A 6,389-nucleotide genomic window follows, 5' to 3' on the forward strand; every position below is an offset into this window, starting at 1 on the left:
CCTATATCAAATTTGTTATTGATGCATGCAACTTCTATACCACTACCCCCAGAATAGGATATCACTGCCACAAAAACGAACCGGCATTGGCGCCGGTTCTATAAATCGGCAATGATAGCGATATAAAATATAGAAAACATGTGTTCTCATGATTCGATCTACATTCCTGTAGACGCACGTACCAATTGAGCAACATGATAAGAATCTTATATTGTATATTTGACACTCAAAATAATCTATGAAAAGATTGTTAACTACGCTATTTTTTTAACTACATATTTTTGAATTTTATATTGTATATTTGACATTCAAAATAAAAATATTGTTAACTGTAAAATTATAGATCTCATCGAGTACTACAATTTTGATGTTGACTTTGTCTCCAAACATTGTTAATCGTGTTAAATCTATTCCGAGAACTTATATTGAGTATTTGGACATAGAAACCTTCTCAAATTAAAAAGTTGTCAACTACAAAGTTTTAGATCTCTTTAATAAAATGTACAATTTTGACATAAAGTTTATCTTAATCTGATCTACATACTACTTAGAAATTGGGTCTAAAGGAAGACAGTAGTACTATCGTTATTTTTATTTAATAAGAAAATCAAATCAAATCATGACACATACTACTGCAGATATTATCAAAGTATGCGCATTGAGCAAAACGGTTGTTTCTAGTGATACATGGTACGTAGTCTCAAACTAGATACGACATCTTAACCAAGACGCTGTAACTGAACTCTAATGATGAGTCGATGACACGCTACTACGATCCATGTTCCATGATGACGACAACGACGACTGCTGACTATGACGCCGATGAACTCATGCATGCACCGGACACTTCGATGGTTGTGAATCTATAAAATCCACAGCTCTAACTTTTATTATTTCTCCTGACAAAAGAATCGATCAACCTCTTTCTGCTACTTATGGCTGTCATCGACCTGCAAAAAAATCCAAAAATAAAAGGATGTTATATGGCAACAATTGGCTTGCTGATAAACTAATAGTAACTGAAAAAAAATGAAATGGAAAAAAGGCAATACCCTAAGCCTTCTTCCCTGGCGCCGGTGTTGGAGGTTTGGGAAGCTCCATCGGTGGTATTTGTTTCCCTGTTCAGTGTAATGGTATCATACAGGGACGGACCCACAGGGTATGCAGGGTGGGCCACCGTATACCCTGGGGTCAGCCAATCATAGAGATAGGTAGAAATTTTTAATGTAAAAAAATATATAAAAAGGAAATTTTCATTGAATTGCATAAGAAATTTTTTTTGCTGTGCATACTCAGAGGTAAAAACCTAGGTCCGTCACCGGTATCATAGCACATTAATTAGTTGCATTATTACAAGGATTATTAGTTTCTTGGAACTAAACTGTATATATGACTTACTCAATTCGTCGTCGCTGCAGATGCCGGAAGATGTCTTTGGGTCTATTCCTAAACACGCTTGCACGAGGTACAGCGCGCGCGCGCGTGGTCTACCGGCGCCGTCAGAAGCTGGTTCACGTCGCCGTTAATGATGTGGCAGAGGCAAAGAGGAGCATAGATGCTCGGATCGCCGCCTCTGATGAATCGACTGACGCCGGCGCAGCACTCCGTGCTCGGATCCTTGCTGCTGTTGGTGGTGAGGAAACCGGAGCACGGAGGCATCAGCATCACCAGCGATGCCTTGCACTCCTTTGGCTGCGGCGGCGGCGCAGGCGGCGTCACGTTGTAGCAGGGGATGAACGGGATCTTTGGAAACGCGGGAGGGCATGGTATAATTTTTTTTTTCGAACGTGCCTCGGGCACGGCTTTCATTAAGCAGGAGAAGATAGTTTACTCGAAATTACAAATAAATGCCCTGATAATCCATCTATTACCAAAGCACAATTGCCCACGGGCAAGAAGCGAATTTGATTTACATACTACTATGCTTGCGACGGGAATGACCCATGGAGACTACGTTAGTGTTAGCAAGGACATGAGCTGCTTGTATCCTGCCAAACATCACTCCTCGGCCTCGCCCAAGATCGAGCAAGCCAGACCAGCCGCGTCAGTAGAAACTCCATCATAAGTGCACGAGTTCCTCTCCTTCCACAGTCTCCAGCTAACTAGGAAGAAGAGCGAATGGAACCTCTTTCTCGCCGGTTTGACAACGAGCTTTCTTTTGCGCATCCACCATTCCATGACATCCTCCTCATTGACGAGGACAACATCTTCCTCAGCCATGTGGTGAAAGAACTTGGTGTTTGTTCGGTCCTTAACGACATTGCGACGGGCATGGCCATTCAACCCGCACACATTCCAAACAACGCAGTTGTATGATATCATTGAGAAACAAAGGCCGCAACTGACAAAGGTCCCAGGCTCCACTACAGCGTGTCCCCCTCCAACTCGGCCAAGTTCAGATTCATGGCCACGGGATCAAAATCAAGCGCGAAAAGCATCTGTATTGCCTCCAGCTTCGACGGTGTCAGCGGTTCTGCGAAGATCGCCAAATATTTCTCGTAGGCCTCCTTATCCGCCGGCGGGACATTGACCGCCGGACTGGCTTGCAGCGTGGCGTTGGCCGCTCGCGGCTTGGCCACAAGACGACTGCTCCTCGTGATAGATAGCACGGTTGTCGGCGTCTGTGACTTCCGCAGCCTCGGCCCCGCCCGGATGACGGGCGAGTCAAGGGGGATGCAGACCCTAGCCAATTTCGTCCTGTCGCGCCGCAGCGGTCGTTCCTTGCGTAGCGTCCGCCCGCGCCTTGACGTTGGACGTACCCAGCACTGCGGCCGTTGTTGCGGCGACCGGCGAACCCAGACTGCCGAGCTCCAGATTCATGGGCTCCCGAATCGTCGGTTCCGCAACTTCCATCCTGGTATCCTGACTGCAGAACACCGGCCCAAGGTCCCGGATGGGCGACAGAAGGACCCTTTCCCCACTCAGGCGTGGACTAGCATCGATACAGGTTTTCAAGGCATGTGGGCCGCTCCCCTGTGCCGAGCGGTGCGGGTCGAGATCAGGAGAGCGCAGGTCGAGGCAATGCCGGTTCGCCTGGCAAGGGGTCCCCAACTCCGCCTCCCACTCCATCGGGTCCACACGCCTGGCAAGGGCATGGTATAATTGGCGGCAGTGGCAGGTCAGGGATCTCGTACGTGGCCGTCGGGTGCAAGACGACTTCACCGTTGTTGGCCGATGGCGCAGGAGCCGCCGCGGCGGCCTTGGCTGCTCCTCCGTCTCTGGCGGCCGCAGATTGGTGCAGCAGGCTAGGCGCGACCACGGCGAAGGCCACGAGCAACGCGATCAGCGTGTAGTTGCTGGACGGCGCCATCGATCTTTTTGGTCTTTGGATGGATCCGCGCGTAAACTTACGGTGGCTTTCGTTGGCTTGTGTGGTATGGGATGAGCCCTGAATGAAAAGGAAAGGATCTTATTGTCCTGGTGGTGTTTTTAGGGTTGGCATGCCGTTGAGATATCTCTCTGATTCTTGTCGTACTAGATTGTTTGTTGTATATTTGTTAGCTAGAGTATATCTACAGATGCAACTGTAACAACAAGTAGAAAGCGATCTTGTTAGATATCAGCAGTTGTAATCCCAACTCGCAGCTTACTTTCGTTCTGTTGTTGCTGTATATTATGGTTGTTATATGCGCACGATCTGCATAACAGACAGAATCAAGGAAACAGAAACAAGATCACTAGGCAGAACTCTGCTAATATATCCGGAGCAGGACACGATGCATGCAACGAATGAAATTTGACGCAAGCTGTAGCATCATAATAATCACAAATGAACTTTGCACATGTTCCATTCTTCAACATCCCTGCGGAGACGCTGGACATGAGTTACGAGTTCAGGTGGTATTTAATTTTACGCTAAATCTGTATATGACTCGGGTAAAAAAAAATTTCGCCTCTTGTCACTCGAATCTGTGGGCCGTCCGATTCCTCTGCCTTCTTATCTCCGCCGTCTGTCTTTCTTTTCTTTTTGTTCTGCCCGTCTGTGGCATCGGTGAGTCACGGGACCACGCCCTTGCGGCCGATGGAGATAGTTTTAAATAGCGGGCCACTCAAAATAGCGGTAATTTTTTTTTTCAATAGCTACGAGGCTATAGCAACACTACGACAGATGGCGTTTTTATAAAGAAAACATAAAAGACACCAATAATTAATGAAAAAATATGGTAAATATGAAATTAGATGAACACAAATATGTTTATAAAGTTCCATAAGTCTAGGTAACATTACTAATATGACATTACAACATGGTTCATGAAAGTCTAGTGTTTAATTATCTAAAATACAAAATTAGTAACAAATGATAAGTAGGAAATAACAAATTAAATTGTCAAAATCTATTAGTGATGGCAAAATCTAAAATAGCGCCGCTATTTGAATGCTAAAGCTAAGCAATTAGCGGGGCTATAGCACACAGTAGCGGTTAAAGTTGGCATAGCGACACAAATAGAAATAGCTTAGCGTTGAGTCTCTCCGGCCGCTATATCGACGCTATAGCCTGCTATTTTTTTTTCTATGCCATGGAGACACAACTGCAGCCGATGGAGACGCAACTGCAAACGCATCATGTGCATGTGTGCGCCGAGCCTGCAACCATGCACTGCCGATGGAGTGCATGCAGTTACCTGCTGCTTCGCAGGTGAAGGGACAGGCTGCCCCGTCAAATCACCTATCCCCTAACCATATACTATATGTATATTCATTCCTTTAGCACGAGCAGATTACATGTTATTATACCATATTTTACTACTTTGGTTTGGTTGTAAGTTCAATGTTCAGTTGGTGTAAATTGATTATTCGTAACTGGGAATTGTCAGAATTACTCGGACTGTTATCTGATTTTTTTGGCTTTTCTGATTTTCTGTATGTTTTATTGGGTTCCCCTTTGAAATTTTCCAATTTAGCCTCCATATAAATAATCTGGTTATTTTTTTGGTTTTTTATTTTCTGTATGTTTTATTTGGTTCTCCTTTGATATTTTCCAATTGGGCGAATTGGCCAACGGACACTGAAAATAATCAGATTTGCTGAAAGACACTGTTTTTTGCAAAATTTGCTGGCGGACACTGCGCCTGTTAAAATATTCATTTCTGACTTTGGAGGAGAGAGAAGAGCGGCGAAATATCATTTTTGCCCCTGCCTTCTTCATCCCTCTCCCTTTTCTTCTCTCCCCTGCACAGGTAGCACGCCAACAGCAGCTCTAGTTCCTCCGACCTTGGTGGCGCATCGGGCAGGAGCATCCCGCAACGGCTGCTCGTCGGTCCTCGACTAGGGCAGTGCTCCGGCGAGCGGGGCGCGCGGGTGGAGGCACGGCCATGGCGGACGACGGAGGCCAGGGCGGCACGCGGACGCGTGGGCGGAGGCCAGGGCGAAGGCGCGGCCATGGCGGACGGCGGAGGCCTGAGCAGCGCGAGGACGCGCCGGCGAAGAACGAGCGCGAGATGCGCGGGCGGAGGCCAGGGCAAAGGCACGGCCATGGTGGACGGCGGAGGCCACGGCGGCGCGTGGACGCGCGTGTGGAGGCACGGCCATGGCAGACGACGGAGGCTAGGGCGGCGCGCGGACGCGCGGGCGGAGGATGAGGGCGAGACGTGTGAGCGGAGGCCAGGGCGACGTGTGGATGCGACTGACGGCGGAGGCCAGGGCGGGGCGCGGATGCGAGGGCGCGACCTTGCCGGGGGCGCGGCAATGGCGGATGGCCACCCCTGCTGGCACTGGGCGCTGCCCAGGTCGTCGTCGGCAACCAGCCCCCTACTGGCCTACTTGACCGACCAGTGAACGACCAGAGGTGGAAGAAGACAAGTGCAGTTTAGACATTTCCCCACCTTCTCTCTCCTCTAAACTGAAAAATGAATAAAATAATTGGTACGGTGTCTTCTGGCAAAGAACCACAAATTTGTAATGTCTACCAACAAATTTTGACTTTGACAGTGTTCACTGGCCAATTACGTGTTCCTCCAGTGTCCCGCAGCCAATTTTTCCTTTCCAATTTGGCTTACATAAAAATAATCTGGTTATTTTTTGTGTCATTTGGATAGTTTTTTTTTGTTCATTTGACCTAGATCCAAGGGTCAACTCGATTTTTTAATTTGTTGCCAATTGGGTGTTGATGCGCCGTCCATCACTCGGGTGTCATGGCTCCCAAAAACAGTCAGCCCATGGGTAGACAGACCCTAATTTTAGATATCACTAGTACAAAAATAATTTTTACAGACAGCTCCTATTTCAAACAGAGAGAGACGACTTAGAAATCCGCCTATAACCTTGGCGGGGATATATCACTGATACAGAAATAATTCGGTCATATTTTAATCCATATAATAGGCGAGATATTTGTGACAAAAAAAAAATATGTGCATGTATGTGGTACGATTCGTGGTTTTCAAGATGAT

At 47.2% G+C, this 6,389-nt stretch overlaps 1 pseudogene; it reads right to left on the minus strand.

Moving 5' to 3' along the window:
• Nucleotides 1-1,053: 1,053 nt before the first annotated feature.
• Nucleotides 1,054-3,310, minus strand: LOC136545844 (uncharacterized; annotated as a pseudogene).
• Nucleotides 3,311-6,389: the final 3,079 nt, after the last annotated feature.

The sequence above is a fragment of the Miscanthus floridulus genome, chromosome 3 (genome assembly GCF_019320115.1).
Source record: "Miscanthus floridulus cultivar M001 chromosome 3, ASM1932011v1, whole genome shotgun sequence".
Lineage (NCBI taxonomy): Eukaryota > Viridiplantae > Streptophyta > Magnoliopsida > Poales > Poaceae > Miscanthus > Miscanthus floridulus.